At 46.4% G+C, this 22138-nt stretch overlaps 2 long non-coding RNA genes across 7 annotated transcripts in view; one reads left to right on the top strand and one right to left on the bottom strand.

Annotated features, from left to right (window-relative positions):
• Nucleotides 1–6665, top strand: part of LOC113597078 (uncharacterized) — a 54929-nt gene extending 48264 nt beyond the window's left edge. Inside the window, exon 6 of the long non-coding RNA XR_008289446.1 lies at nucleotides 5003–6665. This is a non-coding gene — a long non-coding RNA (uncharacterized LOC113597078). The remainder of the gene's footprint in view (nucleotides 1–5002) is intronic.
• Nucleotides 1287–22138, bottom strand: part of LOC106978129 (uncharacterized) — a 30444-nt gene continuing 9592 nt past the window's right edge. For 3 of the 6 annotated variants that reach the window (XR_001430748.3, XR_003417932.2, XR_008289442.1), the window contains exon 5: nucleotides 2134–2723. This is a non-coding gene — a long non-coding RNA (uncharacterized LOC106978129). Of the gene's footprint in view, nucleotides 1837–2133; nucleotides 2724–9929; nucleotides 15521–22138 lie in introns of those variants that run through there. The other 3 variants (XR_008289443.1, XR_008289444.1, XR_003417933.2) reach the window with 3 other exon arrangements.

Here is a 22138-nt window from a genome sequence, read left to right as displayed (position 1 = left end):
GGAGTTACATAAGAAGTATAAATTTCAGCCCCTAAAATAAGTGTAAGCAGGCTTATTTATGATTAAGAATTAGCAAAGGAGATCTTTTTTTCCATTCCATTTAGAGTCAAGTCTTAGAACTTTGAGGGTTGGGGCTTTTTTTCTAGTTCACCCACCAAGAGTGTTACTTTTCTTAGTAAAACAGAGTTACTTTTCGGAGCTTGATGAAGGTGTCTCTAATCCTACCTCCCAGTCCCAGACTGGGACATTAGTCCCAGAGTTTGGCTCATGTTCCCAGTACACAAAACCTATCAAAACCCAGCCCCAGGCCCCCAGGGATTGGCAGATATCTTCAGGGTAAATCCTGATTTCAGCATTTGCTTCTCTGTATTTGGGCTTTTTTCATCTTGGGCCTCTGAAGATTTCTCTTACTTTTCCACTACTTTAACCCTACATTTAAAAAGATGTTTTTAAAAATATTACATCAAGCATTTCTGAGTATTCTGCATTGGCAGGGCTTCTCTGGCATCTCTGTTGGGAATGATCACTTCTGGATGACTGCCTGCTGACAAATTCAGCTCCAGGCTGACCCGAAATACCCAAACCTATCAGGTGACCAGAGCTGAACAAACAGGCCTATTTCATAACAGATTTCCTCCCTTATAAGACAGTTGTGGTTAACCACTAAATTTATTCTCTGTTACAGTTCATACAGAGGATTTGAAAATGATCACTTGGTCTCAGCTGTAGGAAGTTTTGCACCTTCTTTCCCCCCAGGGGACATTTGGCAATATCCGAGGACATTTTTGGTTGTCATAATTGAGAAAGGGGTGCTAATAGGCAACTGGTGGGTGGAGGCCAGGGATGCTGTCAAACATCCTACAATGCAAAGGACAGCACCCCCACCCCCATGCCACAGAATTATCCAGTCTAAAATGTCAAAAGTGCCAAGGTAGAGAATCCCTGGACAATAATTATTATTTATTTTAAAAATCTTCCTCTAGGAGTCTCGAGTGTGTGTAGCAGGTATGACCACTACTCATTTTTTTTCTAACGCTTTTGGTTTAGCTGCAAAATTTGAAAATGTTTATTTGTCAAAAATTAGTGAAGGAGAGTGAACATTGCTACAATCAATTGACTACTTTTTCTGCTCCAGGCACAGCGCTAAATGTGTTAATGAAGACAGTAACATTCATTTTATCATTTTTTCCAGAACTGTAGTGCTTTGGGTCAAAGGTTGACATAAAGCTTTCAGAGCAAATGATGGGTATGCTGCAAATAAATTATCTAATATAAAGCAGAAACTATTTATTTTTAATTTTTTTAACGTTTATTTATTTTTGAGAAAGAGAGCGTGAGTGGGGGAGGGACAGAGAGAGAGGGAGACACAGAATCCAAAGCAGGCTCCAGGCTCCGAGCTGTCAGCACAGAGCCCAACGCGGGGCTCGAACTCATGAACTGTGAGATCGCGACCTGAGCCGAAGTCGGACGCTTAACCAACTGAGCCACCTGGGCGTCCCAAAGCAGAAAAAATTTAGATTGAGTTTCTAGGCATGACAATACATAACATTTCAAAGTTGGATTTTAGTCAGATCAACATATCACAGTGTGGTTAATGGGACCACAGTAGCATTTCCTCTGACTTTCCAAAAAGCTGGACATGCAGACACAAGTCTGTCATTCACCCTCCAGCATTGTGACTCAGGCTGCAGGTGAGAAATACTCCTAGGATTACTCCTGGGGTTTCCATTACCTGTCTCAGCCTGTGATGTCTTCTCTGCAGGGCTTCCCTTTCAGTGAAGAGGGAATAGCATCACACAACTTGAAAACTTACTTGGCAGCATCCAGTCCACTTGACTCGTTAGAAAGAAAAAAAAAACAGATAATAAAAGTCCTCACAAACAGGGCCGTTTGACTTGAGGAATCCCACAAGACTGTTCAGGGATCAGGGCGGCAGACAGGAATGGGAGAAACAGCTATAAAGCAGAGATGGAACAGGGGTTTTATCTGGATTAGTATGTACAGAGTAGGATGTCAGCAATGATTCTGATGCAGTGTCCTAAGCCAATGGGAAAGAGTGCGGTTATCAACCAGTGGTAACTGGCATAGGCCACATTTGCTATATGTGCTCTAATGTCTTGCTTTCATTTGAGAAAGGTAGGATTAATCAGGAAAACTTATCAATAATGTCATTTAGAGGGGGCTAGGAGAGGGGTCATCCTACCACTGAGCAGCACATACTGTAGGAAGGGTACAAATCCAGCTGAGTGTTGGCCCGTGTCATCGAAGTCAACCATACTTCCCCATTGTCCCATGACCATTTGCAATTTTCTCATCTTCCCTGGTTCTACCATTCTTGTCAGTGTGGTAGATCAGCTCCTGATTCTCTCTTCTAGTGCCCTCTTTGGCTTTTCCAAACTCTTTGGTGTGCATGCCTCAGCAACTTGGACATAGCCCTTTGGATGTCCCCCCTGGCAGTGAGCTTCCGGTCCTGTGCTTGGGACTGAGGGTACATGACACAGTCAGTGTCCCTAATCCTGCCGCGGAGCAAATCAAATGCTGGCACTTCTGACTGCCTTTTGTCAGCTGGAGAAGTTTATGTTGTTTATTTTTAAGACTTCGGGCAAAAAATCTAGTTAAGAGATGACATGATCGGTGACTTAGGAAAGGATACTTGGGGGCACAATCCCCCACTGACCTTGCTCTGGCTTGAGACACTCCTTAGGCAGGTTTCTTCCCTAAGGCTGTCAGGTAAAATACAAGATACCTAGTTAAGGTTTAATTTCAGATAAACTAGGAATAATTTTTTTCAAGTACAATCATGTCCCACATAAGTATCCTATTTCTGAGTGCGGCAGCACTGAGTCCCCAAGCCAGATCTGCAAACGACACGCAGGTAGGCAGAGCTCAGCAGGCATCAGCTTGCACCCCTCCTCTGCACAGCCCCCAGACCCGATCCCCACCTGGCCAGGATGTGCATGCAAGCAAGCCTCCCAGGTCTCTGTGCTGGAAGCTTCTCCAAGGCTCCTGGGGCAGAATTTCCCCAAGTCTGGACAGGTCTGAAAGTGCTGCCTGGCAGCCAGAGGGTCACCAGTAGCCACCATGTACACAGGCCTGGACATCACCCCAAAGGTGTTGCCAAACAAGATCTGACCTGGGACATCAGAATGAGCAGGACCATGGGGGCTGTCAGGGCCTGAACATGATCACTCACAGTGGCACTGGAGTCTAGAGGGAAGGAGAGAGATTGATCCTTCCTCCTCCCCTAGCTCACTGGCCACTCAGAAGGAACCTTGAGATGGGGTCAGAGCAGGGCCAGGCTGACTGTCCTTGTTCTATAAGTTGCCTGTGACTGAGCCCCAGTGGGCCCTTCTCGGAGGGACAGTCCCTAGCCCTGCCCACCCTTCTCGTAGGGACCCGCATTCGGCCACTGGGCTTCATTGTCTGCCTACTTAGCTGCAGACCTCACCTTTACTTCGCCTTACCATGTGTACACTTCACCTGTGCACTTAGTGCATAGATCTTGGTTTCTGATACTGTTCTCCAATGAAAGCAATATGGCTCCTTGGAGGAAAGACTGACTGCAGGATTGGAGCAAGCAATACACAAGACGAACCTGGAACATCTTGTAGTGCCAGAAAGTAAGCAAGTGCTTTAAAAAGAAAGCCACGCATGCATAATACAAACCCACATTGATAGGAATATGTCAAAGAGGCTCTGGAGCCAACTCAAAGACTCCCAATGGTCAAAACTGGAACAAATTATTTTGAATAACAAATAATTAAAGTAATATGGGATTCTAACTCAAAGTATGCAAGGACTATTTATGAGTCCATACTGATGAAACTAAATGATTGAATAAATAAACAAATGGAGGACAAGAGACAAATCTCAAACGCAGAAGAGTCCTACGTTTATGCAGACAGTTTACCCTCAAGGAGGTGGAGCATTGGTAAAAACTAAGGGAATCTGCTTAAAGCATGGATTTTATGTAACGTAATGTGTCAGTATTGGTTCAGGGATGCTGACAAATGTACCATGCTAATGTAAAATGTCCATAATAGGGGATACTGGGTGCGAGGTGTATGGGAACATTGTACTAACTTTTCAGGTTTCTGTAAAACTATTCTAAAATTAAAAGTTTGTCTTAAAAAAAGACAAAGAGCCTAGCTTTATTGAATTTCTCATTATGAAAACAGATAATGTAGATTCAATCAATGTTTGATATATAATATATATGATACATGATATATGATACATATATAAAAGACAAAAGTAACAATCACCTTAACTCTCAGCCTTCCCTTAATACATTGGTAATTCCTTTCGGACTGTGCTTAATGTCCAGAGAGTTTTATATATTTTACATAAATCAGCTCTTATGTGAATGGCTATTTTTACCATGTGCCTTTCTCCCCCTACAACAGTACATCCGGGATATCATTCCACGCTAACACAGAGCTATATACCATTGTTTTAATTGTTTTAATGGTATCCTATTATGCTATAAGTTACCTAAGCAATGTGTACCATTTAAATTTGTTTTTTTCCCCTTTGTTTCCTCCTCAGAACACTTAACAGCAACACCACATGCAAACATGCTTGAACTCTTGTCCAATTATTGACATAAGGTAAATTCCTGAGCCTAGAATTGGTGGTTACAAGAGATACACATTTACCATCTTGGCAGAGATCGTCAGATACTCTATAGCAGTACTGTTCCATTTCTTTGCTACCATCAGTAGTCGATAACAGTGCCTGTTTCCTCATGTCCAGTCTGGGCGTTGTCATTCTTTTTAATATTTGTCAATCTGATAGTTGAAGATAGCGGCTGATATGGATCCTCTCTTGTTGGCCCATCTTTGAAGCTTATGTTCCCACATTCCTGCCCACAAAATTATTGTACCTATTCCATATTCTAATTTCTGCCTAGCCCTTGGTCCCAATGGTTAAGCCCCTACCATGAGAAACACATCATGGAGGTCAGAATCCTTATATTTCAAATTTTCCTTTCCCTTTCCAGGGCCTAAAGTATTCTGAAATGGAACAGGACAGCCCAAGAGTGCTTACTAAAATAAATGGCCCTTGGTCAATGTCTCCGTGAAAGAAGAATGGATTGATAGTCCCTGTATAGTTGGAAATGGAGTGTGTTCAGCAGCTTTGGAAGGCATAACTCAGACCCTTTACTTGGGAAGTGCTCTGAACCCCTCCAGAAGAAGGGGCAGCCTGAGTGGCCGTGTTTCTGAGGAGGACCCGCCCCTTGGACACAACTGATTGGAGCAGAAGGAAGAACTGATCCAAGCTGAGCCAATTAGATTCTCTCTCAGGCATTCAAAGTAAGAGACACAGAAATCACTGTGGTATTGCTGGCCACTGGAGTTGTAAGATCTTGGAGAATTGGAGCTCTTTTTGGTAGCATGGTAACCTGAAACAATGAATTATTTCGAAGCAGGAGATGTCAAAAGCCTGCAGGAAGAGCTAAGAGAAGCAAAGGTGAAGAAACACGGGAGGGAGGGATTGAAAGAAATGAGTGGGGGAAGCCTGATTCTTCCACCAGGTCCTGTGAGTCCTGGCTCTGGTGGGTGTGTCCCTAGAGGTTGCTTTATATCCTTAGGATAAATTCTCCTTTTACTAACTCATCTTGACCAAGACTATGAAATACTTGCTCAAGCCCACGTCTTTTTGTTAATTTTTCACAGTTCCCAAACAACCTTCTGATGATTAACCAAATTCCCTTGACATCATATTATAGGGACACATACCCTACCCGTAAGTGTGTATTTACCTATTATAAATGTGTGATTAGCAGGTAGTTATTGAGTAACCATTATGCATCTGAGGCTATGAGGGAGCCCTTGTAACTGACAGAAAAATAGACATAACTCCTCACCCCCAGGAGCCTAAGGTGGGAGATAAAACTAATATACGAAAGAATTACACACCCATTTATCAGGCCAGCATGATAAGAGCTGAGCCAAGAGTATTGTTCCTTGAGAAGGCTGCTGAGATCAGAGAGTGACATGCCACAGATATAGGTGGGGGGAGTGCTGGAAAGCACCAGGGGCAGCTGTTGTGTCAGGGACACCCTTAAGTCAGAGAAGACATTGGTTGTAGCTGTCACACATCCCCCCCACACAGCAACTTGGGTACCTCCCAGGTGGCTGATGAGCCCTGAGGGCCAGTGTGTGTGTGTGCGTGGTGATGTGAGCATGCCTGGGAAGCTGTCCTCTGGAAGCGGGGAGGTGCCATCCTACTAAGCTTGCCACAGGGGGATGGGGGCAGGTGGAAGGAGTGGGGTTCCCAGGCTGTGTAGGATGGAGACGGAGAGGAGCTGGTCCACTCCGGGCCCCAGACTCTCCAGGCAAAAAAACCTGTTTCATTTTCTGTAAAAAGGAGGGCATTCTGTTTCCTTCACAGGGTAAGTTTTGTTTTTTGTTTTTGTTTTTTTAAGTTTATTTATTTTGAGAGAGAGAGTGAATAGAGGAGGGGTAGAGAGAGAATCTCAAGAAGACTCCACACTGTCAGTGCACAGCCCAGTGCAGGGTTCAAACCCACGAAACCATGCGATCGTGACCTAAGCTGAAACAGAAAGTCAGACGCTTAACCGACTGAACCACCCAGGCGCCCCCACAGGATAAGTTTTAAGAGTTCAACAAAGCAAATGTATGGAATTTACATTGAAACATTTATCTATCTATCTATCTATCTATCTATCTATCTATCTATTTTTTTAAAGATTAAAAAAAATTTTTAAGCAAACCCTACACCCAACATGGGGCTATGAACTCACGACCCCTAGATCAAGAGTCACACACTCCACTGACCGAACCAGCCAGGCGCCCCATGCGTTGCAACTTTTAAAATGCTATTTGAAAGAGAGCTGCGGTTATCCTGGTGATTAGAATGCTGGATGTAGTGTTTATTTGATACTGGGCATTTCTTTTAAGGGTAACAGCTGGTTGACCCACTGTAGTTACAGCCTGCCCCCTATTCTGGGATGGCTCCTGACTTGCTGGAGGGGTTTAGGAGCTCGACAATGGCTAATGTGAATGAACACATCACATGGCAGCCAGTTCTCGGGTACATGCAATATCTGTCTCCATCCTCCTTCAGACGTGAGCACTACAGTGATTCTACCAAGGCAGAGAGGCTAAATGACTTTCCCAAGGTCACATAGCTAGGAATGGTGGAGCCAAGATTCACCCCAGGCAACCTTATCCCACAGCCCTTGCTCTCGACTTACCCACTGTGCTGCTTTTGGAAACCTGCCTGCTGAGGTACTTCCCTCCCTGATCCATGCCACTCTCATGGTTCACCCTTCCCTCTTCTGCTCTAAGCATCCAGATATGAGAAATTCCTTTTCACTCTTTGAACCGATTTCTCTTTTGCCCCTGGGTCTTCACATGCTATTCCTTTTTCTAAAATACTTTCCTCCCATCCTTCATCACTCGAACAACTAACTTATTGTTAGTCTCAGCTTAGAGCACATGCCCCCTGGGAAAGCACTTCCTGAGTCCTTTGAGTCTGAATTAGCGTCCCACTCTGTCCTCTTTCAGCACTTCCTCCACTGTACTGGAATTGCCTTTTGACATCTGTGTCTGCCCATGAACACTGTGTTAGCAGTGAGCGCTGTGTACATTTCCCCCAGGTGTTAATCTTGCACCCTGCTGCATCCTGATGGTTGGCACAGTGTCAGGCACGTGGGGCTCCATATGTCCTTGTTGGAGAAGAAATGAATGAATGACTGCTCAATGCTGTGTGGCTGTGTGTACATACATATCTGTCTGAGTGCACGTGTTATGAAGGCGCTGAGGCAAGCATGCTGGATGAGATCGAGAAGACAGTGACCAGGAGAAAAGAATGAAGGCGACCCTCCCTCAGCCAATCCCCTGAAATGCACTGTACATGATTTTCCCAGGGGAGGGGGGGAATGAACAGGAGACTGGCTGGGACCACCCGGAGAAGCCGGCAGCATCCTGGATGCCCCTGTGTGGGAGGGCTCCCTGCCTCTGAAGAGGGGGAGAGAAGCACATTCCAAAGACAATTTGACAAATAGGAGAGAAGGGGCTCTTTGCATTGTTTTCTGTTTGGGTGTGTGTTACAGCTCTGTGTTTAAAAAGCTTGTCTAATTGAGCAAGTGGGGGGAAACTCATGGCCTGATTCAGTCCCAGGCCACATCAAACAAAGCAAGAGCTTCAGCACAAGGGAGGTTTTTGCCTTTCCTGGCAGGGACGGCAGCATGGGGATTATAAAGGATTTTGGTCAAGGGAGAATCATAATGAACATCCTGTTCTAGGAGTCCCGAGGCCCTGGATAGATTAGAGGAGAAGCAACAAATGCCTCCCCCAAGGTCATAGCACTCTCTCTCTGGTTGAATGTCAGCAGGTTCCCACATGGATTTACTGCTCAGGGCAGGTTACTGGAAGGGCAAAGTCTCACTCCAGGCCTGCTGGCCCCCAATCCAGAGCTCCTACCACCCCAGCTAATAGGATCCTCCAACTCTGACGCATCTTCAGAAAATCATGTTTCACCTTGGGCCGGAGAGGTGCTCTGTCTGACCCTTATGTCACAGGCTCTTCAGACCCAAGGTCTGAACAAACCCTGCTCCTCAGCAAGAGAGCATCATAGGACATTGACATAAAAAATGCCCATCATGACGTTTGGAGTTCACTAAGCAGAACCTGGGATCCACTCTCAAAATCATTTTAAGAACTTAATTCGATGGGCCTCATAATCCATTTTCAGAAATTATTTTTCATAAATGATTAAATGATGATACAAAACGAAAACGTTGCCACTTGGCTGCTGACTACATGTTACCAACTGCCTTTTCAGCTCTAAGGTCACCAGTGTCCCCATTAACATTTAGGACACAGAGCGCCTGGGTGGCTCAGACGGTTAAGCATCCGACTTTGGCTCAGGTCATGATCTCACAGTTTGTGAGTTCAAACCCTATATCGGGCTCTGTGCTGACAGCTCAGAGCCTGGAGCCTGCTTCGGATTCTGTGTCTCCCTCTCTCTCTGCCCCTCCCCAGTTTGCGCTCTGTCTCTCTCTCTCTCTCAAAAATAAATAAACACTAAAAAATAAAAAAATAACATTTAGGACATGGATCTCCTAAGTTTTCTCTGGGAACACTTGAGGAAATAGCCTGATTTTTAAAGAAATATCTTATATTGAGGTATAATTTACATACAGCAAAATGCTCAGGTCTAACCTACAGAATTTGATGGGTTTTAACAAATATATACACAGAACTACCACACTGATGAAGATATAAAACATTTCTATCACTTAGAAAGTTCCTTCTTGCCCTTTCCCAATAAATTCCAACTGTTCTGACTTCTATCATTGACTGTTTTTCTCTTTTCTGGAGTGTCTTTGAAGACTCAATGTTTGTGTCCCTCCAAAATTCATATGTTAAAATTTTAACCCAAATGTCAGGGTATTAGGAGACGGGGCCTTTGGGAAATGATTGGGTCAGGAGGGCATAGGCTTCATGAGTGGGATCAGCATCCCTATAAAATGAATCCTAGAGGAATCCACACTCCTTCCACTATGTAAGGATGCAGCGAGAAGATGACCGTCTCTGAATCAGATAAAGGCTCTCACCAGTCACCAAACCTGCTGGCGCTTTGGTCTTAGACTTCCCAGCCTCCAGAGCTGGGAGAAAGAAATTTCTGTTGTCTGTAAGTCACCCAGTCTGTAGTATTCTGCTATAGTAGCCCGAACCAAAACAGTATCATAATAAAGGAATCACACGGTAGATAGTCTTTTGTGCCTGGTTTCCTTCATGCGGCATAATATCTCTGAGATTCATCTGTCGTCACATATTTTGGCTGTCCTGCCTTTTTATTGCAACAGAGTTTTCCATTGTATGTATATTCCACAGTGTGTTTGTCCATTCATCTGTTGATGGACATTTGGGTTCTCCCAGTTTTTTCCTGTTAAGAATAAAGCTGCTATGAATATTGATGTACAAGTCTTTGTGTAAGGCAGGTAGAAGTTTCATTTGTCCGGAGTAAAAATACCCAGGACTGGAATTCCTGGGTTATAAGATAGGTGTATGTTTAACTTTATGAGGAACTTGTGGCTTGTTTTCTATGTCACCTTCTTGAAAGGATGTTTAGAAATCAGCCTGCAAAGACTACAGTAAAACAACCTCCATAGGGAGAAGGTGGTGACGGAGAGGCGGCAGGTCTCATTGAAGAAAGCCATGCTAACCAGCTCCTGAATTAACCAGCTTCTGCATAGTTTTCATAATTGCTGCTAACTTTGGGCTGTACCCAAGGAAATGCTTATTCACATTACTAATGGAAGCAGACTAAGCAGACTGGCAATACTGAAATACCCAGAAGGTTATTTACACCAGAATGTTGACCAAACCTTTCAGAAATTTGCTTTAAGCTCCATCCATTATAATTTAGCAGAGTAATTTATTGAGAATGTAAACTATGGAAAGGTCACCTTTGAAAAGCTAATCTGAGTTCTGAACATTCACTGTTGGAGACTCTGTCTTACCCCAGGAAAGATAAACAGGCCTTTCTGTGAATTGAGGGCCTGGTTATATGGGTCTTTGCTGTCTGCTAGATAGTATCATCAGGCCATATTGGACAGGAAAGCAGTGTGAGAAAGCTGTGCTTGGGAGACTGAACAGGGGAAAGGGGTCTGAACTTGGCTGGGCCCCTGGGTACAGGAGCAAAGGGGTCTGACCCCAGCCTGTTGCACATGAAGGAGATCTGAACCCCTTGGAAGGCTTGCTTCTCTTGGCAGGACCTCAGAGGAAACAGTGGCAGGATAGCTGGGAAGCCAGGAACTAGGAATTGTGGCCTAGAAAGCTTATGTGACAGGCTGGACTAGCACAGTCCCCCACCTGGAACATGGGACCCTCAGAAGCAGGAAGTTAGAGCAGAAGCTGGCCACTTACAAGCAAAGCAGCATTGGTAGGCTCCTGGGAGACCAAAACCACCCATACTGCATTCCTAGGCACATTTGTCGTCCCCTGTCCTAGGATGTGTCACTGTTCACCAGTCTTCAGATTCTTCCCATAGAATTCTACACTCGCACCCTTTGCCATGTGACTTTGTAGCCTTGCCCATTAGCCTGAGCATCATACGTCTCACCACTGATGTTGACATGGCCACATGACTTGCTTTGGTCAGTGGAGTGTGGCAGGAGTGACTTAAGAGGCTCAAGAGGCATCATGTGGTGTCTCTGTTCAACTTCCTAAGCTCCAGCCATTTGATGTCAAAAGAACATGCCCTAGTACTACTGGTCCAAAGAAAATATGGAGCCAGGTTGATGTGAATTCTGTGGTACGTGAAGTATATCTTAATAAATTGTTTAGAAAATCATTCGCCTGTTCATTGTTTCTACAATAGTGAGGCAAGTACTAGTATTTCCCCCTACATCGCAGGCATGAAGATAAGGCTCAGAGAGCTTCGGTGGCCCTCCCAGTTCATTCACCACATAAATGTTCGAGACAAGACTGGGACCCAGGTCCCAACACCAGCACCCACTGGGTCCACATGGTCCTTCCAGTGTGTTTGCCGCCCCACCTTAGGGCCACGGGGAAACTGGGCTCGAGGACTATTTAGACAACACTCAGTTAAGGGTCATGCTTGTTTTCAGCTCTTCTTTCTAGCACCTTCTCTTCTGGCACCCTTCTCCCTCCACTCACCCTCCCTCATCTGCCGACGATGCTGGTGGTTCAGGGATTTAACACAATTGCAAGTAGGTTTTACCACGTTTCTAGGTGCCCTAACTCTCAAATGCTCCTGCCCTCCCCCCACTGACTTTAAGTGGCTGGAGGTGTGGGCATCTTCCTTTTGGGCTCCATCATCGGGGGGACTTTCAACTGACAGGCACACACATCTATGGGATGTCTCCCATGAACCAGCGATTTTGATGAGTTCTTAAATGCATTCTTAATCTTCCAGCAACCCACAGAATATCTGCACTGATGAGGTCATTTTACAGACCATGAGACTGAAGCTTGGAGAGGTTAGGGAACCCACCCAACTTCTGGCAGACAGTGAGTGACCATGCCAGGGTTCCATCCCAGCTCTCCTACTCCAGGTCCAGTACTCTTTTTTTACATTTATGTACATGTATTTGTCCCCCAGTATTCCCCATGGGATCTACCACAGGCCCGGAGAAAAGGAGGAGTCCAAGAAGGGAATGAAAAAGAAATCAATGAAAACCAACCTTTGCCAGCTGGCCCAAAGGCCTTTTTTCCTTAAGAAAAATGTATGAATCAGCCCTCACCCCCAGCATATCTGTATGTGACAGAAAGACCCATTCTGGGGTTTTCATTTGGAAGAGGAAAAGAGTACCAATGGCCCTGAATTGGCATAGTTTGGGCATAAAATGGGCAGACAGGGGATGCGGGGGTGGGGGGTAGAAAATCTGAAGAGGTGTGGCTTCATCTTCTTGGAGGCAACAAGAGCTGCCTAAACATCTGCTGAGGAGATGGAGGGCAGGCATCCTGAGAGAGGAGTCCCTTGGGGGTGCCTGAAGTAGATTGAGTGTTAAGGAAACTCACAGACTCCAGAAGGAAAGAGAATTCTGGAAAGGCTGGCAAGATGTAGAAACTTCCTTGCAAAACTAACATCACATAATGTCATGTACAATACTTTTCCCCCTTTTAAAATGGATTGTAGGCCGCTGGGTACTGGGCCCTCTGCTGGCACCGTGGTCACTGCTGGCCCCAGTGCCACCAGGGCCACAGGCACTGGATGCCCTGTCAGCCCCACCAGAAGGAATTCCAACTACATTGTTCAGTCTGGATAGAAAAGTCTCAGGTGAGGATCCGATGGGCTGTCTTCAGTTCACATGTCCCTGCTCCTGCTGCCAGAGGTCAAGGGGAGCTTTTCACCTTCTCAGCATCCAGAGTGGGACCCTCTTGCAAAAGCAGACTCCTCAAGATCAGGAAGCAGGCTCAGATGCTATACAATTATGACAAAAATATGTCTACTATAATTGAGACAATGATACCTGTTTCTCAGGGTTGCTCGGAGCATTGAATAAGATCATTCGATTATTCTGCCATCATATATTGAGTGATCTGTAATATTCCCAGCACTGTGGTAGGTGTTGGGTAGTGTCTCTAAGTCCTGGCACATACTAAGAATTCTATAAGTGATAACTATGTTAAGAAGCTATGAAACGGAGCAGAGGGGGAGGGTGTATTACTTGGGAGGGTTTCTCAGCTAAGCTCTTAACTGAGCTCTGATCTCTGAGCTTCCTGAAAGCCAAGAGGAATAGTTCTAATAACAATAACCATAAAGAGCTGATTTACTGGATAGTTTCCATGTACCAGGAACTGTGCTAAACATCCCACATGTAGTATCTCACACTTAATCCTCCCAACAACTCTATAAAGGAGGCATTATTATTATTCTGATTTTACAGATTATGAAAAAAGGTTCAGCATGGTTAAGTAACTTGGCCAAGATCGATCAGTTAGTTAATGGCGGCACTGGGATTTGATCATATCCTTTTGACCCCAGAGCCCAAACTATCAATCGCTGCTCCACAATCCTCTCCAGCACCAAATGTCTGGGACAAACTACTGAGGGGCTGCCAGTTTCCACGGCCACCGGCCAAGCCTTTGCAAAAGCTCCCAAATTCAGTTTGTTAAAAATTCCCATGTTTTTCACATTTTTGTTCGCTGGGCTGGTTTGCATTTGATGCAACTGATTTAAAATGTGCCTTTGTTATCCTCGCCTGGGAATCGGGGCAGAAGTAAATGAGAAGTGAGGATGGGCGGGGGGAGCAAAACCATCCACCCAGTCGTGGTAGATTTGCTGTGGCAGAGACCTGGCAGGAGATGGGACTTTCTTTCTTTCTTCCTTTTAAGTTTATCTATTCTGGAGGGGACGGGGGGAGGAGGAGAAAGAGAGAATCCCAAGCAGGCTCTGCTCTGTCAGCATGAAGCCTGACACAGGGCTGGAACCCACAAACTGTAAGAGCATGACCTGAGCTAAGTCAAGAGTCAGACACTTAACCAACTGAGCCACCCAGGCACTCCAGAAGATGGGTCTTTCATCATTAGTTTTCCATTAATTCTTGGAACGAGACCCTCCCTGGCACAACGCTGAGGAAGACAAGGGTGATTTATGTTCAAAAATGTTGAGACTGGAAGGGATCTTAGAATCACCTAGCCCAGCTGTTTGCAAACACTTTTAAAGTGGTGGAATCATACTTTAAAAGAAGTCTTCACAAAAGCCCAATTTCTAAAAATAGATCAAATAGGAACTGTTCTGGCCAAAGTGAAGCTGGGGCCCCAGAGCAGTTCGAGAATCACCAAGCCCAACCCCGGTGACGCAGGAGGGGAAGTAGCCCTGAAAGCAAAGCGACTTGTCCAAGGTCACACAGCCTTTTAGTGGCAGAGCCAACTCCCAGCTCCAGCCCCCAGCCCTAAAGCGAGAGCGTGGCTCCTTGGCTCTTTCCAGCTCAACACCTCATACACTTGGGACTCCTCCTTCAGCCTCATGCATGGTAAAACAGAGGCACTATTTCACTCAAAATTCCAGAAGACACTGTGGGCACAAGCGGATACATCTCTGAGCCCCTCTCGCAGAGTGAAACCGAGCAGGGAGAGATGTCCCCGCCCGCATAGCACTGGCGTTATGGCAGCTGCGCTTCAATAGGACACAGTAGAATTATTGGTGATGTCCAGGGGGAGGCAGGGTGGCCTGAGGATGTGCATCCAGTGGAAACAGCAGTGATGTCTGTGTGGTCAGTGTCTCAAGGGGCATCTCAACGTGGCCATCTGAGGAGAGTTCGAAGAACGACGCTGTGGGCAGTGCCAGGGGAAGGCCACGAGGGGTGGTGAAGCATCACAGGGCTAGCAGCTGCAGGAAGCCCATCCTCCTCCCCCTCAGGGGACTCTTGTGGGAGTGGTCACAATATGGGTCACCCGGTAAGAGCTGTAGCCTTTCTTAGGGGAATCAGCCAACTCAGGACAGGGAGGGAGCAGGGAATAAATACTGACCTCCCTCTCCTCCCACCCCTGCCTCCAGTGCCTTCCACTGGCTGAACCCAACCAGAAGTCAGGACAAAATAGGCCAGATGATACAATTCATAAAGATCAGTGCTGCAGGACACCGAGCGTGGCTGAGGAGGGTGGGGAGAGAATCTGGACAGGCAAGCAGAATATATCTCAAATGGTATTATCCCATGGAAGCAGCAGTGTCCAGGAGACCTCAGAAAGAGATGACTATCTTTGTTCATGAGCAAACCTTAGCCACCCGGGGAACTCCCAGAAATTCTCATGGACACAGGCACTTTGCAGGGGTGGATGTGGGGAAGAAACTGAGAAGTAAGGTCATGAATACAGCCTCATTTGTACCTATGAGGCCTGGGGAAACTTGCAGACTTCATCACTCTGGGGTTGGCAGTGGAGGAAGAAGGCCCTGGTTATAAGGGCAGGTGAAGTCCAGAAAGCTTCACTTTGCCCTCTCTGTGATCTCTTCATCTCCAGCACTCCTGCTACCATGGCAGCCCCAGGGGAGTGGGGCTTCCTCGCGCCTTTTGTATCTGCAATACAGCAACGCGTTTCTGATACTAACTACCCTGGGTTAGCGCAGACTCCTCAGCTTAAGGACACAGTCTCCGACAAGACTGTCCTCACTTCGCATGCCAGACACAAGTTCGGGGGTCTCCGGGCCACCTAGGCTTCTGACCAACTGGCTACAGACTTGGGAGTTCCCACTACCCCCTTAGCATGTTTACTAGCATGATGTACAGAATTCAGAGAAGTGCTATAGTTAGAATTTCGGTTTTCTTATAAAGGTTCCAGATCAGGACTAGCCGAGTGAAGAGGCCCATAGGGCCTGGGACCCTGGGAGGGTCCCGGACTCAGGACGGGGAGGTGGCTGTACCGGGCCAGGTGGGTGGACAACTATCTCCATATGCACCAACATCCGTTAGCCCACTAACACAGTTGCAGTGATGTTTCCTAAGAAAGGATGTTATGAGGAAATAATAGCATTAACATTTTGGAAGCAGGAAGGCAAGCAGATGAGGAATAACTGACCAGGCAGACTTTTGAGCCCAACCCTAAGCCTGACTCGGAGAAAGCTAGAATGAATGTTTCATACCACAGGTTCCTCAAAGGGAGGAAGCGGGAGCCCCAGGAGCTTAGGACCAGCAGTCAGGGGCTGGGGTTAAGTGCAGAGAACTAGGAGAAGCAGGGTTTGAGGGGTAAATGTAAATATGTGAATACATAAACATATGTGAACTACTTTGAACACACAGCAAGCAGTGCTTGTGCTTGGTAAGCAATCTATGAGTGTCTGCAGTTATTGGCACTTTCTGGGTCCCTTGAGGCCTGCTCTGACTCCATTCTGCTGGGCGCCTGCCCCTCTTGCCCCAGCAGAAGTCTGCAGCTTTAGTCTCATGAAAGGGTCACAGAGTGGGTTTCTGGACCGGGGGGCTCCATAACAGTGGAGTGTGGGATGCAGAATGGAAAACAGAAGGATCAAGGACTGATGCCATTGATTTTTATTTTTTAAAAATTTTTAAAGGCTTCTTTAAAACTTTTAAAGTTTATTTATTTTTGAGAGACAGTACGCACACTAGCAGGAAAGGGGGGGGGGGGGGGAGGGAGAGAGAGAATCCCAAGCAGGCTCCACGTGGATGTGGATGCTTAACTGACTGAACCACCCAGGTGCCCAGATGCCATTAATTTTTTAAACTTAAGGACTCCTAGCACCTTTTGCCACTTGGGGCTTAAACACACTAGCAGCCTGACCCCACCCTCCAGGCAAGAGCCTGGAAGATTCCTCTCTGGGGAGTCTGAGTAGCCCAAGAGGAAAAATCTAAAGACATGGCCAGCAGCTTGAGGGTCCCTTGGTAAACAGCCTGCCCAGAACCCCTACCATATGAGCACATGCTTGCTTGGCTAATGAGGAAGTGCCACTGAGATGGGCTGTTAGGGGCGGTGCCTGTGAAGAGTAAATTAAAGAACTCTGGGTGGAAGGAACGGTATAACAAATGTGCAGAGACAGGCTATGGAGAGGTTTTGAAGAGTGGTGTGAGTAGGGCACGGGGCCAGGGAGTAGGGCAGGAAGAGATCAGGGAAAAATAGAGGAGGCTCAAAAAGGCTGTCTGGGCCCAACAGGTGTTTGAGAAAGGCACTGAGGAGAATGGGAACGAGGGAGCTAACCAAGGCCAGCTGTAGGGGATGGAAGTTAATTTGGTAGATAATGAGGAGTCTGAGGAGAGTCTGGAAACAGGAGAGTGACGTCTAGAACTGAGTTAGACTGAAGGAAGAATTCATTCAGGAGCCAGACACTGTGAGAGGTGATGGAAGGTCGCACCAAGACCAATTGGGAAACTCTCAGATGAACCCGTGTCCGTATGCACTGGAGGAGGGGGAGATGGAGGGTTAGAAAACGGAAATTGCTAGAAAAGGGGTGGAGCCCTTTGGATGGGAAACAAGAACTCTGATGGAACGCAGGAGGAAGAGTTGAGCAAGAGAGAAAGAAAGCAGCCACCAACCTATCCGGATGAAAACAAACACCTTAAACAGGACAGGGGCCTTCAAACGTTAGGAAGCTTTTTGGCACGTTTCTCCTCCTTAAGCAGCATAACATGGGAATTTGGCAAAGATTTCTTTCCCTTTCCCAATGCTGTGGTGTTTTCAGCTGAAAACAGTCTCATGGACGCATCAACTGGGTACCAAGCGACTGACAAACGAAGGAAGTTTGGGAAGTTGGTTTTCCCAGCAAGTGTTTGTCTTTGGAAATTCTTCTCCCTTCAGCCTTCTGCACAAAGACTTCCCTGACGTAGATGACAATGTCCAACCTCTCGTGAGGGGAGTTGGTGATGCCAGTAAAGTATCTGGTAAAGGAAGCAGGACATCCTGCTCAGAGGATGCTCTTCTCTTGCATGCCTGCGAACTTGGGATTTATTCCCTACTCTTTTCTCTGAATGTAGGCATGCAGCATCTTGGTTACAAGTGCAAATAGTTGTCTGGAAAGAGAAGCTAAAAGTTCATTACTAACCATTCATACTTTGGTTCACTTAGCAGGGCCCCAAGGAAGGAACAGGTTAATAATAATAAATAATAATAAATGCTAATCGCACTTCAGAATCCGTTGAAGACCTTCTTACCCATTATCTTAATCCTCCAAGTAACACTTGAGGGCCTTACAGGATTATTATATCTCTCTTACAGAGAGGTGAAGGGACTTGCCCAAGAATACATGGGTGCTTGTTGTTGGCAGAAGTGAAAGTTGCACTCAGGGCTCCCAATGTCCGGTTTGGGGCCCCTTCCTGGGTGTGCATGGTGGGGTGGGGGCTGTGACAGCCCAGGTGTGGGCAGTATGCCAGGGTAATGTGCAGAGGGGAGGGTATCCAGATGGCCTGAGAGAACAAGAACCAGGAAGCTCCTTTGGGTATACAACCACTGGCTAGGGTTGAAGCCATAATCAGGATCCCCTAACTTCTACCCATTGTCAAGGCCTCTTCCCTCAGCTCTGTGTGAGACAGAATAAAGAGGAGAAGAGAATAGTGTGCAACAAACACCAGGCTGATGGGTAGTACCCATCAATCCCAAACCCAGCCCTCCATCCTGATTCTTTGCTCCCCTGGAGAACCAGCTCTATGATCAGTACAACCTCCAGATTTCCCTGCAAGAGGGAAGATCGCTGTGTAAGAGCTTGGCCCCTTTGAGGAAGTCTGTCCTGACAACATGTGCCAACCCTAGCTCATGGTTCAAGGTCGCTGAGGTGCTCAAAGCTGGGAGTTGACTCACTTATCGGTGAGCCCATGGTCAGTGGTAAACATGGAGGCCCTTCTTGGTATAGGAGCTGGATGCTCTCCACAATAGACCTGCCTTGCAAGCTCAGGCCCTGGGAAGATGCTCATAGGAACTATGTCTGAAAGAAACAAGGACGTGGCCATAACTCTGGATTTGAACTCCTAGATCCAAGATAAGCTGCCTCTTGAAGCCAAAGCTACCCTCCCTAAAGCCTCCATGGGAGATCCACGCAGAGAGGAAAGACCCAGGAGAAGGGACAATTTATAATTAATAGGGGCTTTAACCTGACCTCGGGCGTGGACATCAGCAAGAACTCCTTTACATTCAAGGCCAAAGTGCTCTTTGGAGCTGGGCCCCTTTGGGGATTCAAAGAGCACTCTGAGGGCCCCCTTCCATTCTCTCTCATGCACACAGCGTATGCATACCCACTCAGCAGGATATAGGCCCAATGCCTCTTACCTAAGGACCTTCGCTGGAGAACCATGACCCATAATGAAACTGGATGGCCACTTCTTCATCCCTTTCCAGCATGCCTCAGAGGGGAAGAATAAGAGACTGCGAAGAGCCACCCCTGACCCCACCCTCAACTCAGACCACATCTCCAGCATATCATTTGAAAATAAATAACCATTAAAAATTAGTGAGACAGGAATTCATCTGTGACCCACTGGAACACCTTTCATGCTTTAATGTTCTTGATGGCCTAGTGAATGCAATTTAATTCAACACAGCACTGTGAGGGGCTGATCCGAGTCAGGCTCAGGGGTGGGTGCTGATGATACAAAGGGGTTCCACATGATCATTCAGAGAAGTGGTCACAGTGTGGTCAAAGAAACACACACACAACTTGTTACCACTTGGGCCAGTGCTAAGGTAGAGCTAGGGGAGAGTAGGGGAAGCATGATCATTTCTGGACAGAGGGGAAAAGTTTACACAGCAGGCTCACAGAGGAAGAGATGTGTGGGTCAGGCCTTTGGGCCTCTCCTGGGAAGGATTCATGACTGAAGGAGAGAAGTGAAATGCAGGTGTGTTTGAATAAAGATGCAGGCCTTGGGAGGGCTGATACATGGCATATGTCAGGAAATAAGCCAGCTGTGATCCAGTTAGATCCGGGGCCCATTAAAAAAAAAAAAAAAAAAAAAAAAAAGGATTAGGACAGGGAAGGGAAGAGAGAGAGGCTTAGAAAGAGGACTTACAATATTGAACACTTGGACACTGTTAGACCTGACTAGTTTCTTCCCTAGGAGTAGCATCCACGGTGAGAAATGCATTGAACCAGGGAGACCATTCCTAGCTCTGGCACTCACAGTAGGGGGGACCTTGGATAAGTGAGTCCCTTCCTGGGTCTCAGCTAATACCTGTATAGAACAGGAGTGGATGCTTGCCATTGGTGGTATTTGACACCACATCCCTCCTAGCAGGAAACATCATGGCCCCATGATGGGGGGGGGGGGGGGAGTTGAAGGAGGCTTAGTAAGGGATCGTTTATAAAGGGATAGGCACAAGGAAAGGAACCAAGGATTGGTAAAATGCCAGGGATTTGAAACATCTGGAGAGGCAAGGAGATAAGACTATTGGCTGTGAGAGAGGGCTGCCTGACCAGACCTGTAGCCTTCGATAGAGAATGGAGCCAACTGCCAGCTGGGATAGGGAGAAATACCCTGTCCTCTAGCCACCCTCCAGTGCCTCTCAGCCAGACACACGCAAAGGCAGAGGGCAAGAGAGCCGGCTGAGGCAGTGTGTGGAGGTCAGCTTCCCACACAGAGCAGGGCTGGGAAAGGAGCAGGAGGAGGCAATAGAGAATATCTCACATGGGTAGCCAACTGACCAATTTATTTGAAGAGTTATATGCATATTTTAATGCGTAACAAAAGCAAGGTAGCCACACATCAAAGCTATGAGTTCACAGCTGTCATTTTTTTAGAGTAAGGCTAAAGCGGACCTTTAAAAGTTACAAGTTAGACAGTTGAAAGAAAAATATTAAGTGGTAGTACGGGTGGTACAGGAATATGGCAAAAATCACAAAGATGGCATTCATGAAACTGAACTTCAGGAAATTCTGATTCTCACCACTCTGGGATCATGACCTGAGCTGAAATCATGGGTCAGATGCTCAACCGACTGAGCCACCCAGGCACCCCTCCATCAAGGGGATTTTAAAAACTGTGATATTTCCATACTATGCAGCAATGAAAATGAACACATCTAAGCCTCATGCAGCAAGATAGATGAAGTTCCCAAACCCAACGTGAGTGAAGGAAACCAGATACAAAGAATCCGTACTGTAGATTTCTTTTATGTAAAGTTCCAAGACTAGCTAAACAAATCTAAGGGGTGGAGGTCAGAAGAGTGGCTACCATCACAGAAGGAAGGTTCGGGTAGTGACCAGAAGGAACCACAAGGCAGGCTTCGGGAAGGTCAGCAATGTTCCATTTCTTGACCCGTTTTTGACATGGTATGTTCATTTAGAGATAATTCATTGAGTTTTGCATTTACGATTTTGGAACTTTTTGCTAGGTCTCTTATACTTTAGTAAAAAAAATATTATTTTAAGTGTATATAAAAGGGAAAAGCTATGATTTTTCCTTGTTGACTCTAGGGAAATGGTCATAAAGGATGCGTGTCACTTTGGGATAAGCAGAGGTGACGCGTTTCTAATGATCAAAGGCTTGGTCACTTCTCCCATTTCCACCAACTCCCTTCTCCTACCTCCCTCAACTTCCTTCCATTCTTGGTAGAGCTCCTGCCATCGATAAACATTTCACAGATGCCCATTGGACTGGCAATAATAGAGCCCTATTTTCTAAATCTGATTTGTCTGGTTGACCAGATGATTGACATTAGCCACTGTTGGAATTTCCCTCCTCCTTCCAGGTGATAGTAGAAGAACTCTAGACCTTATATGGTATAGGAAAATAGGTCAAGGGCCTCCTCCTCTGCCCATGTTGGTGCTGTTGTTACCATTTAGCTTTATGTCTGGTTCTAGACTCCAAGGCTCCAGGGCTCACAGAGATGCCCTCATCACATTCAGGCCAGCCATGGGCTTGACCACAGGACCTCTAGTTTCCTGCCCAGCTGTGGCATTTAGTGGTCAGTACATGGCCATCTTCAGGCATTTCTTTAGAAGGCTCTTTACCTCCTAGGGCATTTTAGGGGAACCGGGTAAAGGTCTCAGCTTTTCTAGGAGGCCATCCACTCCAGGTTGGGCAAGGGAAACCCAAATCCCTAGGGTACAGCAATCCTGAGGGGGTGCAGGGAGGAACGATACTTCTGATTCTTTTGAGAATGAGATTTGGGGGAGCGGGAAGAAGGACGCTAATTTCTTACCACGTTGTTTACCCTACCCTCTGAAAGCCAGGCCATGTGCTCTATCTTGTGGCATGTTCAGA

This window comes from Acinonyx jubatus, chromosome A3 (genome assembly GCF_027475565.1).
Source record: "Acinonyx jubatus isolate Ajub_Pintada_27869175 chromosome A3, VMU_Ajub_asm_v1.0, whole genome shotgun sequence".
Lineage (NCBI taxonomy): Eukaryota > Metazoa > Chordata > Mammalia > Carnivora > Felidae > Acinonyx > Acinonyx jubatus.
Note: the sequence above shows the minus strand (reverse complement) of the source record. Positions and strands in the feature narration are given on the sequence as shown.